Source organism: Diceros bicornis, chromosome 5, assembly GCF_020826845.1.
Source record: "Diceros bicornis minor isolate mBicDic1 chromosome 5, mDicBic1.mat.cur, whole genome shotgun sequence".
NCBI classification, from domain to species: Eukaryota; Metazoa; Chordata; class Mammalia; order Perissodactyla; family Rhinocerotidae; genus Diceros; species Diceros bicornis.
This window is the reverse complement of record NC_080744.1, coordinates 13,966,014-13,980,949: the sequence shown is the minus strand read 5'-3', so window position 1 is coordinate 13,980,949 and position 14,936 is coordinate 13,966,014.

Here is a 14,936-nt window from a genome sequence, read left to right as displayed (position 1 = left end):
CCAGATTATTGAGGATAATTTTCTTTATTTAAAGTCAACTGATTTTAGATGTCATTTACAGCTACAAAGTACCTTCACAGCAACACCTAGATTAGTGTTTGATTGAATAACTAAGTACTACAGTCTAGCTAAGTTGACACATTAAACTAACCATCACAGTCTACCACTTGCCAACTTGGCACCCATATCTTTCTCCTTACACTATACTTAATATCCAAATAAAGACGACAACAACAAAGTCAAACTTCCGTATAACATGATACAATTATCCTGCGTACAACCAAAACACACTAACACTTTCCCCAGAAGAAGATGCAGTCTTTGGGGGATATTCACTCTTCTCCCTGATATCCTGTAACTTAAATACTGTGATGTAAAGTTAGCTATTATAAATATATCTTATGTTACACGATAAAGGGATGAGAAGGAAACAAAAGTTTACTGTGTTTACACACACACGTATATTCATAACAAAAGAAGGAAGAAATATTCATAACAATTACAGTCCTCTGCAACTAGACATGTGGTCATAGCTAGTATTTCTAGCTAACTTCTTCCAATCTCCATGGCATACTTCCTTTACCCTCAGCAAGCACCTCAGCTAGTTGTGGTTCTTTTCCTGGTGAGGTAACCCAAACCTCCATTCCTGAAGGATCAGCCATGAACAGTCCTGCTTGAATTGGGTGGCTGTAGTTTTCCATTGACTTTAGTCACAGGACACGGAAGTACTAAGAGATGTCCTAAGGGATCTCTTGCATTCCAGATGTATTCTTCCTTATCTCCATTGTGTAGTAGCAGCCCGATTTCCACTTGGGAATCAGGATCAATCACCCAAGGCAGTACAGTAACTCCCTTCTTTGCCCATTGATTCAGAAATATGAGAAACCCAAGTGGACAGGTGGCAGGCTTAACTTCCAGTTCAATGGAATCATTGTCGTGTCTCCTGTGGAAGCATTTGGAACTAAGATCTCTAGACCAGAAAAACATAAGTTTACGGGAATGGGAAGCAAACTTTTTTCTCGTGGATCACTAGGGGTAATACTGAATCCTGACTTAGAACATATACAGACTCCTGGAAGACATTGCCCCAGTCCTGCAAGGTAATGCCACTTAGCTGGCACTGTAACTGAGTCTTTAAAAGTCATTCCACTGTTCTATCCATCCAGCTAATTTAGAATGATGAATAAGATGGGAGGAGTGAATTCCATAAGTATGGGCCCACTGCTGCACTTTTGCTGTGAAGTGAATTCCTTGATCAGAAGCAATGCTGTGTGGAATATCATGATAGAAAAATAAGGTATTTTGTAAGTCCATGGATGGTAGTTTTGGCAGAAGCATTGCATACAGGAGAGGTAAATCCCTATCGAGTGTGTCTATTCCATTAAGAACAAAGTACTGCCCCTTCCATGATGGAAGCAGTCCAATGTAATCAGCCTACCACTAGGTAAATGGCTGATGATGCTGGGGAATGGTACCATAGTGGGGACTCAGTGTTGGTCTCTGCTGCTGGCAAGTTGGGCACTCAGCAGTAGCTGTAGCCAGATTTGCCTTAGTGAATGAAAGTCCACAATGCTGAGCCCATGCCTATCCTCCATCCCTACCACTCTCAGCCAGTTTGTTCATGAGCCCATTGGGCAATGACAGGAGTGGCTGGGAAGAAATGCTGACTGGTATCTACAGAATGGCTCATCTTATCCACTTGATTATTAAAATTCTCCTCAGCTGAGGTCACTCTTTGGTGAGCATTCACATAGAACACAAATATCTTCACATTTTTTGTCTATTTAAAAAGGTCTGTCCACATACCTCTTCTCCAAACTTCTTTGTCACCGTTTTTTTCAATCATGTTCTTTCCAAGTCCCTGACCATCCAACCAAAACATTGGCTCCAGCCAATGAATCCCTATAGACGCGTACGTTTGGCCATTTCTCCTTCCAAGCAAAATCAACAATCAGGTGTATTGCTCCAAGTTTTACCCTCTGGGATGATTTCCCTTCATCACTGTCCTTCAGGGATGTTCCAGAAAGGGGCCATATTGTGGTTGTTTACTTATGGTGGTGTCTGCATATTCTGCAGAACCGTCTGTAAACCAGGGCTGTGTTTTCTCTCCCTCAGTCAACTGATTGACAGGAACTCTCCATGAGGCCATACATGCAGGCTGGGAGAGAGAAGGTAATGTAGGAGGAGTGGGGGTCATGGGAATTTGGACCACTTCCTCATGTATCTTACTTGTGCATTCAAGGCCTGCTTGAGCCTAGTCTTGTATATACCACTTCCATTTGATGACGGAGTGTTGCTGTGCACACCCAACTTTCTGGTTGGTGGGTCAGATAACACCCAGTTCATGACGGGCAGCTTGGGTTGCATGGAAACTTGATGTCAGAAAATGGATGGATCTTGGAGAATGACAGTGGATTATCATAAGTTTAACCAGGTGGTGGCTCCAATTATAGCTGCTGTTTCAGGTGTGGTTTCATTGCTTGAGCAAATGAACACATCCCCTGGCACCTGATATGCAGCTATTAATCTGGCAAATGCTTTCTTCTTGATACTTGGTGGACTTCAGTGATGTTTTGGATCTCCTGGAATTAGTGTCATTTCAGAGTTAGTGTCTGGTAATCCCTGAAAAGTCTGATTATTTCGCTTGGGGAAAGGCTGGGAGAAAAATTGACAGTATACATTCTTGGCAGTGTAGCAGGGTCCTTCCTCAAGGAACCCATCCTCCTCCTAATTCAAGGAGTTCTCAGTCTAGAAACTGGCTCAAGTATGGAAACTGATTGAGGGACAATGACTTTCTGTTTTGATGATTCAAGTTAGAGCACTTAAAGGATACTGAGGCTCCCCTCACAAATTTATTTCTCTCAATCATGGTGAAAGTTGTGTCCTCTAGATCCTTCCAGGGTGGGTGAGCAAGTCTTACATGATAACTCCACTCTAACATTCTAATCTCCCAAAGCCTTTGGATATCTTCCTCTATAGTATTGCAAGGCAGTTCTGGAATGTCTACTTCGTTTAGTGTAGGCAACTTATTGGTCTACGTTTCAGCCAATCAACCAAATAAACTGTTATAGCGCTTTCTAACCCTTTGAGCTAAACATTGAGTCTAGAATCTCTGTTTAGTGGGCCCATGTCAATACACTTTCCATAATAAGAAAAGTTATGCAGTTCTTTTCATGCGTAGCACACGTCCTCATGGGTCACCCTTTGTACCAGCCTTTGGGGCCTGCCGGGACTTGAATCTAGATCTAGAAGCAAAAAGGGGAAGCAGAGGTAGGTCCTGAGGAGTCTCAGGGGTGTTTTGCGAGGCAAGTGCTTTAGGGGAGGCCATTACAGATTCTTTAGGCAAAGCAGGGTTAACCTCCTCAGACAGGGATGGAAGGGCTGCTGCTACTGGGCAAAGAAACTCAGCAGAAGTTAGAGATTCAATGCCCCCAGCTTCACCAGGGTCTTTGCATACGTCCCCACTCTAATTTTCAGAGGTTACTCTTTTTTTTTTTTGTGAGGAAGATCGGCCCTGAGCTAACATCCATGCTAATCCTCCTCCTTTTTTTTTTGCTGAGGAAGACCGGCTCTGAGCTAACATCTATTGCCAATCCTCCTCCTTTTTTTTTTCGTTTTCCCCCAGAGCCCCAGTGGATAGTTATATGTCACAGTTGCACATCCTTCTAGTTGCTGTATGTGGGATGCCGTCTCAGCATGGCCAGAGAAGCAGTGCGTCGCTGCGTGCCCGGGATCCGAACCGGGGTCCCCAGCAGTGGAGTGTGCGCACTTAACCGCTAAGCCACGGGGCCGGCCCCAGAGGTTACTTTTTATCTACTTAAAAGTACTTTAAATTTTACTTTAGAATTTTCATACTTAATTTTTATTACATTTTAATTAGACAATGTCACAATACTTGGAAACCAGAGTAGAATTTAGTATGTAAACAACCAAGTGTGAAAACTTTCCTAGCCATAAAATTTAATAAAAATCTAACTCAGTACATTGAAATTTAGATAACGTTGAAATGTGACAGCTATTGAGGCTCACGGTCTATGTAGACATAGCAATCCATGATTAATCCATTCATTCAATATTCAATAAACATTTGACTAGACACCTCCTATATGCTTGGCCCTATGTTTGGTACTGGGGATATAAGTGTAACTTAGACATAATTCCTATGCTCAAAGAGTATACAGTCTAGTGAAATAAAAAACCTGAGTCAATGCCTAGTCTTACCAAACTGTCTGTTGTATGGTAAAAGCCATCAATCAATAGCAGTCAGGACATCACCTGGTAATCATCTATGCCCTAAAACTTTGCCCAGCCTGCCCACCTGAGCTGCTCGTGAGTGTAAAATGGGGACAATAATACCGGTGTGAAATGATGGTTGGGAAGCTTGATAAGATGCAAAGTAGCATGGAGTTAGGCACTCTACAAATAGTAGCTTTAGGAGTTGATTGGTAGTATATCCTGACTCAAAATCATGGAGCAAGGGGTATTTACAGCGCTGCATAGTCGTAAGGGTTTAGGTAAGGTAATTATCTGACACTCAATTCCTCTACATTCTCTTAGGAGAAAAGGTTGTAGACTTGAAATGGGCTTAATGGAATCTCCTCTGGTTATTGCATAATAGATGAGCACCTCTTCTTCCTTCAGATTCCTGTGTTACACGTTCTCAGAGAATCAAGTTGCGCTTCTATCTAGCAGTTATCCCAATTTGTAAACAGACATTGATGAGTATGATTACTTGATAATGTCTACCTTTCCCACTAGACTAAAGGCTCTATGACAGCAGGGACCATGTCTGGTTTTGCTTGGCATCAGATCTCTGGAGTATAGCACAATGCCTTGCACATGGGAGGCAGTTAATAAGCAGAATGAATGAATAAATGACTCAATCAATCAAGGATCAATTAAGGGTAAAACACTAAAAGGATTTCTATTAATGTTATGAATAGCATTCTACTATTGGTTAACACTCTTCTGTGAGTTGGAGGTGATGCAATTAAATAAGAGAACAAAGTATGAAAAATATCGAAAAGGAGGATAAAATATAATTATTTACAGAGGATATGATTATATATGGAACAACCAAGTAAATCAACTAAAAAACTACTAGAAATGGTAAGAGAGGTTTCAGTAATCTGAATAGTTTAAAAATAAATTTATTAAAGTCAATAGCTTTCTTGTATATGAACAAAAACCAGTCAGAAAATATAATGGGAAAAAGAAACTTATTTGCAAGAGCAACAAAAAAAGTACAAGATACTCAGGAAAAGTCTAACAATGTTTTCAGTACTTGTTTAAAGAAAACTATAAAATTCTACTGTGGGACATAAAAGAGATCTTAGAATAAACAAAAAGGCAATCTTTCTTTTAGATAAAATTATTTTATATTATGCAAGCAACATGAATATGCTGGTGCTACAGATTCAAATAATACAGAGCAACACAGAGCAAGAGATAAAATTGCCCTTTACCAACTCTCAGTTTTTTTTCTAGATGTGACATGTACAACCTTTTAGGCTCCTTTCTATGAGTTTACTTACAAGTGTATATGTGTTTCTTTATATATATATTTTTTCTTTTTCACAAATAGGATAGTACTATATGTTTTATTCTCTAACTTTTTTTTCAGTGTATTTTCTCTCTCTTCTTCATGTTGGATAATTTCCATAGTTCTCTCTTCCAGTTCACTGATTCTTTCCTCTGTCTCTTCTATTCTGTTGTTGAGCCCACTCACTGAGCTTTTTATTTTAGTTATTGTACTCATCTGGCTCTTCTTATATTTTCTGTTTCTTTGCTGAGCATTTCAAGCGTGTTCATAACTGCTCACTGAAGCATTTGTATCACGGTTACTTTAAAATCCTTGTGAATAATTCTAATATCTCTACCATATCAGTGTTGGAATCTACTGATTGTTGTTTTTTTAAAATTCATTTGAGATCTTCCTGGTTCTTGATACGATGAGTGATTTTTTATTGAAACCTGGACATTTTTGAATTATATTATGAGACTCTGGATCTTATTTCTTTCTTTTTTTTTTTTTTTCCGAGGAAGATCAGCCCTGAGCTAACATCCATGCTAATCCTCCTCTTTTTGCTGAGGAAGACCGGCTCTGAGCTAACATCTATTGCCAATCCTCCTCCTTTTTTTTTCCCCCAAAGCCCCAGTAGATAGTTGTATGTCATAGCTGCACACCCTTCTAGTTGCTGTATGTGGGATGTGGCCTCAGCATGGCCGAAGAAGGGGTGCGACGGTGCGCGCCAGGGATCCGAACCTGGGCCGCCAGTAGCGGAGCGCGTGCACTTAACCTCTAAGCCACGGGACCGGCCCTGGATCTTATTTCAACCTTCTGTTTCAGCTGGCTCTCTCTGATGCTACTCTAGCAATGGAAGGCGGGAGGCACTGCCTCCTTACTGCTGGTTGAATGTACAAGTCCATGTTCCCCACTCAGTCTCCATTGACACCTGGAGGTGCTCCTTGCTTCTGCTGGGTAGGGGTGGAAGTTCAAGCTCCTTGCAACGTCTCTGCTGACACTGGTGGAGGCAGTTTCTTTACTGCCAAAGTCCTGACCCTGCACTAGGCCTCCTCTGATATCATCCTGGAGAGAGCATTGGGGCACCTCGTTAAAGCTTATTGAGAGTTGAAGTCTAGGCTTCCTACTAGGACTTTGTTGGCATTAGTGGAGGTGAGATCACAGTTTTTCTGTAGTATTTGGCTGGAGTAGAGCAGTAATTGTCTGAAAGTTTTCTGTCTTACTAAGCTGCTGGGTTTCTGGTACTGTGGCTAGAGAGAAGGCTATCGTTGGGGCTTTTTTTGTTTGCTCCTGTTGGCATTTCCACGTTGTCAGCTTCTTCAGCTCTAAGTCTGGGAGATATGAGCCAAAAGAAAATCCAGGGAACTCATACCATGTCAAGATCCCTAGCCGGTATGCCTTCTCTTCGCCTTTTAGAGTCTTCTTACTTTTGTCTTATATATAATGTCCAGGGTTTTCAGTTGTACTTAGAGAGAGGAATAGGGACAAGTATGACTGTTCCATCTTACCAGAAGCAGAATTCCTGAGACCTGTTTTTAAAAACCTAAATTATGTCGTATTGATTCTCCCATGTAACTACTTATGGCTGCATATAGTATTCTGTAACTACAGATGAATGTAGTTTATATAACCATTCCCTACTTATAAGTATTTAAGTATTTTCTAGGTTCAATGTTATAGAAACTAATTCTCCTTAACAATTCAGAAATTCAATGAAATCAATGTGAGTTGACAAAATGAATAATGGAAATTTATGTAAGAGAAAAGTGATAAGAGAGTACTTGATTATCAAATAGTAAATATATTATAAAACTAATATAAAAATTATAGTAGTGTGATATTGACGTAGGTATAGACAGCTCAGTGACTCAGAAGAGAAAATCTAGAGGTAGATGTAGGAATACATGAGAATTTAGTATGTGATAAAAGTGGCATATTTAATAAATGGCCTTATAGCAACATTTTCCAAGTTAGCAATCTGCAAAAAATAATAAATTAATTCTAGATTGTTAAAAAAATAATAAATTCCAGATTGTTAAAGGAGCAAAATATTAAGAAGAGACCATAGAACTCCTACAGAAAAATACTTGGATGAATGTTTTTATAATCCAAAATAGAAAAGTTTAGAGGGAAAGACTTATACATTTGATTACACAAAAGTATAAAGGAAGTTCTTCTGTGAAGTAAAACCTATCTTGAACAAGGTTAAAGACAAGTAAAGAAGATGAAATATCTGCAACATACGTAAGAGAAAAAGGTTGATTTTCCTATTATACAATATTTCTATAAATTAATAAAAATAAATATGCCTGTGAAAAAATAGGCAAAGAACATGTAAAGGGAAGTCAAAAATGAAGAAATTAAGTAGGGCAAAAACATATTAAATATACTTGACATCACTAGTTATAAAAATTATGCAAGCGAAAATAATGAGATATTTTTCATTATTCAGATTGGAAAAGAAAAAATTATTTGGCAAAACCTGACGTCCCTGAGAGTGTGGGGAAATTTGCCCTCAATCACCGTCAACATGAGTGCAAATTGGGCCATTTCTGGAGGGCACTATGGCAATGTGTGTCATAATTTTAAATTGGAATACCCACTGATTCAGTAATGCTTCCTAAATGTTCCTCATAGTATAGTTTATAATAGCAAATTAAAAAATGAACATAGCTTAAAAGTTCATCAGTAGAGGGTTAGATTTAAAAAAGTGTACATCTATGCATTGTATACTCTCAATAGTTAAAAATGGTTAAGTAGATCTCATGAATCGACACGGAAAAATATTTAAGATGTTGGATAAAAAATGCCAGCTAGCTTTTTTTTTTTTTTATAATGCTATTTATATAAAGCTGTGCGTGTGTGTGTGTGTACTTTGAATAATTCTAAAAGGAGCAGTGGTTTACTCTAGGTGCTGGGATTTCAGGTATAGTATACTTTATTTTTTTCTGTACTATTAGAGTGGAGAAAAAACATTTATCATTTTTAGAATCAGAAGAAAGCTATTTTCCTTAAAAATTTAAGGGCAGCCATCACTAATGAAAATCTCAAAATTGTGCACAGCACGTATTACTTAATATACAAATGGCACAAATGCATACGTAAGGAAACGATCAATGGCATCTGTCGGTCACTTGAATAACGAGTAAGCGTTTCTGTACCTGCTCAAGCACTTCCCCGCGTGTTACTGTAATTTCATGGCCAGGTGACGCAGGGTGTCTTGCCCTGCCGTACTCCGCCAAGGAGTTTTATTACCATGAAATCACATGATGTCATGTAGTGGCATCAGTTCTAGGTCTATCTGGCTGGGAAATCTTAGGCAAGTGACTTAGTCTCCCTAAATCTCAGCTTCCTTCACTGTAAAAATAAACCTGCGCTATCTACTGCACAGAATTGTAAGCATCAAATGGGATGACGTGTGTGAGAACATTTTCTAAAGTGCAGGTGTAGTTACTATTCTTATCATCACATTTATTAAAATAAGGAAAACTGCCGTTAACAATCGGGAGGATAGATATTATCACGTTTAAAATGATATCATGCAGAGAACTTTGAAAGAAAATGAAATGGGAAGAATAAGCCTTAAATCTAGAATTAGAATCAAACTTTAACTCTGGCATCATTCTACTGAAAATTATAGGGTAACATTTTGATACTTTGAACCAAATAAAACACAGAAGCCATTGCTACATGGTGGTAGGTAAAGGAAAGAAAGTGTAATGCGATCCACTAGGAAGAGCTTGATCCCAAATAAAGTTTCCCTCCCCTGCTAGTCGGACAGAAATCTAATTCCTCTTGTTTGAACTACGATGGAGAGGCAAACCTGAGTAGTATAGATTATAGACGATTTCACTGATTCTAATCTTAGATACCAACCAATGAAGGGTTTGCACTTGGCACAGAGATACTTATCTGGTGTTAAGAATAAAACTCAGTCAATAATAATAATTTTTGTTTTACTGCAATTTGTTCTAGTTTCATTATGGAGTTGGCTACTACATTGTCCCTTTCTTTATGTGAATGCTTTAAAGATCATCTCTCGCTAGTTGAGGGTTTAATGTGGAACTATTTTTCGTTTCAGATAATGTTTCAGACACAAAACCAGAATAAAGGAAACTTACAGACAAGCTATGGGAAGCTGGGAGCAGAAAGAAAGATGAACTGAAATGAGCCTCTTTTCCTTTAAATTGTGTCCATCCTCATTACTGTTTGACTAGTTCAATGAGGCATGGGAAGGAGATCAAGCATATGTACATGACACGTGTAAAGCCAATACTCTCCCTTCCCTCTTGCTTTCCTTTGTTTAATGGGCCATCAGAAGACCCAGGTTCTGGACCCAGATCTGGTCCTTCTGAGCTGAGTGACCTAATGCTGAACGCTGGTGTGGCAAAGGGAATGAGAACTAGCATTCACTGATCCTTCACTCCAGGTGTGGTGCTGAACAGCTTACGCGTTCTTTCTTTCTATCCTCACGACAATTTTGTAAAGCAAATGCATCCCTTTTTTACAGATGAGGGAACTCAACTTCTTAGAGTTAAGTAACTTGGCACAGGTTACACAGCAGAGAAATATTTTGAAAGTCAGATGAAATAACGTTTAAGGAAATGCTTTGAAAATTGTAAAATACTATACAAATTTAAACTATTGTTACTATTATTACTTTAGTCCTCAGCAAGGAAAGTAAAAATCTGTTCTTTCCAAGTGCTCTTTCCGGACAGGCTCCCACCTATTGTGCGTTAATACAGCACCTGCTTTCATTTCCAAAAAGGGCAAGATTAGGATTTGCAGGTGTTCCGGTGGGCCTACTGTCACAACTGGCAGAAACAGTTATTTTGCAAAGGTGATGACAGGTCCAAGAAGAAAAGAAAAGGAAATCTACTTTCCTTACAACTCTGTTAGGATTTAATAAAATCCCACCATGTTAATAAAATAGTGAATTTTATTGTATGTGTGGGAATCGTTGGGCTGATAATGACCCCGCATCATAATCGGGCTCTTGGGAAGGGGCACTCTTTGCTCTCATGACTTTAGTGTCTTTCTTTTTATTCATATAAGCAGCGCACACACAACCTATTTGTCAACTTCGCAAGCCCTCAGAGGATCTTGATAGTTGGTGTGTCCTGTGAGATAAGGCTGTTTCATCCCCAGCTGCCTCACTCCAGAATGACTGGCTCCTTTGAAAGAGGCTGCGGCCCTTCCTCCCATACAAAGGATATCAATCAAAACGCCTACCATTCAGTTCTGTTTTCCCTTGTGGCTGTAACTACTATTAAAACAATTAACCTTCTTATGGGAAGATAATACCAAACAGTAGGAAACAGAGGCAAAACTTCATTCCCACGTCCTGACTATGTGGTTTGTTAACATCTTTTCTCAACCCAATGTCACTAACGATATTTCTAGCCTATTTTGCTTCTCAGGAGTCAAATCATCAAATATAGCATTTTGTTACTTCTCATGGTCCTGATGCATTACGATCCTCATTTATTTAGTTGGGAAGACTGAGGGAATTCTCAGCAGACCAATTTAGAAAGCACTTATATTTTACTCTATGATGTAGGTTTATAACTCAAAGTTGTAAGTAATCATGTTTTTATATACCGTATCATAACTTAAATTCACCAGAAAAGTTTGTTTTGTATAGGAATTCTATTGTGAAATCTCTTATAAAGCAAATATCACCTCCCAGATTTATCTATCTGAATCCAGATTTTCTTAGATATTAAATTTTCTTACAGTGATAGCCATGTGTTTTTTAAAATTCAGCAAATATCAAGCACTTACTATGGGTCAGATATTGGGGATAGACTAGTGGGTAAATTGTACACAGTTTTTAACCTCTTGGAACTTATGGTATAGTGTTGTATGTTGTGTCTAGGCTTCTTTGGAAAGCCTTGTCTGATCATCTCTTTGGGAGTAAGTACACCCTCTATGTGCTTCTATAACATCCTGCTTTTACTATAAATATGTTAGATATAATAAAAAAGTATAAAAATATACTAAACATATCCATATACCCATCATACAGTTAATAGGACATTAACAATGAACCCCTATGAACCTCTCCCCAATTATATCCCCTTCCCTTCTCTATAGAGAGGAAAGGAGTATCCTGAATGACAGCATTAGCTTTCTTTCTTTCTTTTCTTTTTTATTGTAGTAAAATATATATAACATAAAATTTGCTGTTTTAACCATTTTGAAGTGTAAAATTCAGTGGCATTAATTACATTCACAATGCTGTGCATCACCACTATCTATTCCTAAAACTTTTTTATCACCCCAGACAGAAACTCTGTACCCATTAAACAATAACTCCTCTTTCCCCCCTTCACCAGCTCCTAGTAACCTCTAATCTACTTTCTTTCTCTAAGAATTTGCCTATTCTAGGTTCCCCCTCACACGCACTGGGCAGAAAAGAGAGTTTTTAATAATAGGGCGGGGTCAACTATTTGGAAAGGATTTCCAAAGGATTTGGAAAGGATTACATTTTTTTTCCGTTTTATTGAGATATAATTGACACATAACACTGTATTAGTGTAAGGTGTACAACATAATGATTTCACTATATATATATATATATATATATATATAGTGAAATGATTACCACAGTAAGTTTAGTAAATATCCATCACCTCACAGTTATATATTTTTTTCTCGTGATGAGAAGTTTTAAGATCTACTCTCTTAGCAACTTTCAAGTATACAATACAGTATTGTCAACTACAGTCACCATGCTGTATATTATATCCTCAGAACTTATAACTGGAAGTTTTTACCTTTTGACCGCTTTCACCCATATCCCCCACCACCCCGCCGCCTCTGGCAACCACGAATCTGATCTCTGTTTCTATGGGTTTGGTTTTTTCAGATTCCACATGTAAGTGAGATCATACAGTATTTGTCTTTCTGACAAATTCTGACTTATAGTTCTCTAATGATGTTGAGCATCTTTTCATGTGCTTATTGGCCATTTGTATGTCTTCTTTAGAGAAATATCTATTCAAGTCCTTTGCCCATTTTTGAATTGAGTTGTCTTTTTGTTGTAGAAGTTCTTTATACATACTTGATAATATATCATTATCAGATATATGACTTGCAAATGTTTTCTACTGTACTGTAGGTCATCTTTTCACCTCCTTGATAATGTCTTGTGATGCACGAAAGCTTTAAATTTTGATGAAGCCCTATATATTTTTTCTTTTGTTGTTCAGGCTTTTGATGTCATTGCCAAATCCAAGGTCATGAAGATTTCCTCCTATGTTTTCTTGTAAGAGTTTTATGGTTTTAGCTCTGATATTTATTTTAGGTCATTGATCCACTTTGAGGTAATTTTTGTGTATGGTGTGAGATAAAGGTCTAACTTCATTCTTTTGCACGTGGAAATCCAGTTGTCCCGACACCATCTTTTGAAAAGACTGTTCTTTCCCCACTGAATGGACTTGGCACCCTTGTAAAAAATCCATTGACCATAAATGTGTGGGTTTATTTCTGGAGTCTCAATTCTGTTCCATTGATCTATATATCTATCCTTATGCCAGTATCACATTGTTTTGATTATTGTAGCTTTGTAGAGAGTTTTGAAATTGGGATGTGTGAGTCTTCCAACTTTATTCCTTTTCAAGATTGTTTTGGTTATTCAGGGTCTCTTGCAATTGGCTATTTAGGGTCCCTTGCAATTCTATGTGAATTTGAAGATCAGTTTTTCCATATCTGCAAAAAAGGCTGTTGAAATTTTGATAGTAATTGCATTGAATCTGCAGATCACTTTGGGGAGTACTGGCATTTTAATAATAATTAGTATTCCTACTCATGAATACAGAATGTATTTCCATTTATTTGGGTCTTATTTAATTTCCTTCAGCAATGTTTTGTAGTGTACTAGCCTTTTACCTCATTGGTTAAACTTATTCCTAGTATTTTATTTTTTTGGATGCTATTGTAATTGCTTTATTAATTTCCTTTTTTCGATTGTTTATTACAGGTGTATAGAAATACAACTGATTTTTGTGTATTGATCTTGTACCCTGCAAATTTGCTGAATTCCTTTATTAGCTCTAGTAGCTTTTTTGTAGATTCTTTGGAATGTTCTATGTATAAGACCATGTTATCTGCAGATAGAGATGCTCTTACTTCTTCCTTTCCAATCTAGTTGTCTTTTTCTTGTCTAATTGCTGACTAGAAATTCCAGTACAATATTGAATAGCAGTGGTGAAAGTGGACATCCTTGTCTTGTTTCTGATCTTAAGGAGAAAATTTTCAGTTTTTTACCACTGAGTGTGATGTTAGCCATGAGTTTTTCATAAATACCCTTTATCAGGTTGAAGAAATTCCCTTCTATTCCTAGTTTTCTGAGTTTTTTTTTTTTTTACCATGAAAGAGTGTTGGATTTTATCATGAAATAGTGTCAAATGCCTTTTCTGCATCAATTGAGATAATTGTGTATTTTTTTTCCTTCATCCTATTAATGTGATTTATTGCATTGATTGATTTTCTTATGTAGTCACTATTGCATTGCTAGGATAAATCCCACTTGGTCATGGTGTATAATCATTTTAATATGCTGTTGGATTAGGTTTCTTGTGTTTTGTTGAGGATTTTTTCATCTACATTCATAAGGAATTTTGGTCTGTAATTTTCTTGTTGTGTCTTTATTTGACTTTGGTATCAGCATAACGCTGGCCTCATAGAATGAGTTTGGAAGTGTTCCCTCCTCTTCAGTTTTTTGGAAGAGTTTAAGTAGAATTGGTGTTAATTATTCTTTAAATGTTTGGTAGAATTCACCAGTGAAGCCATCTGGTCCTGGACTTCTCTTTGTCTTTTATCATATTTGGGAAGTTTTCTGCCATTATTTTTTCAAATAACTTTTCTGCCCCTTTCTCTCTTTTCTCCCTCTGGAACTTCCATAACGCATGTGTTAGTCCCCTTGATGGTGTTCCACACGTCCCTTAGACTCTGTTCAGTTTTCTTCACTTTTTTCCCCTTTCTGCTCCTCAAACTTGATAATTTGAGTTATTCTATCTTTAAGTTCACCGATCTTTTTCTTCTTTTGGCTGAGGAAGATTGCCCTGAGCTAACATCTGGGGCCAGTCTTCCTCTGTTTTGTATGTGGGTCGCTGCCACAGCATGGCCGCCAATGAGTGGTGTAGGTCTGCACCCGGAAACCAAACCCAGGCCACCAAAGTGGAGCACGCCAAACTTAACCACTAGGCCATGGGGCTGGCCTCATAATTTCTAAATTTCAGATCCTCTAAGTCAGTAGTTCTCACCCCTAGCTACACATTACACTCCTGTATGGAGGTTTTAAAAAACAGAGATTCTCAGAATCCTCCTCAGACTTGGAAAATCAGAAACTTTGAGGGTGAGCAGCAAAGTGAATAAATGCAACTAGGTTTCTCTTTATTTATTTATT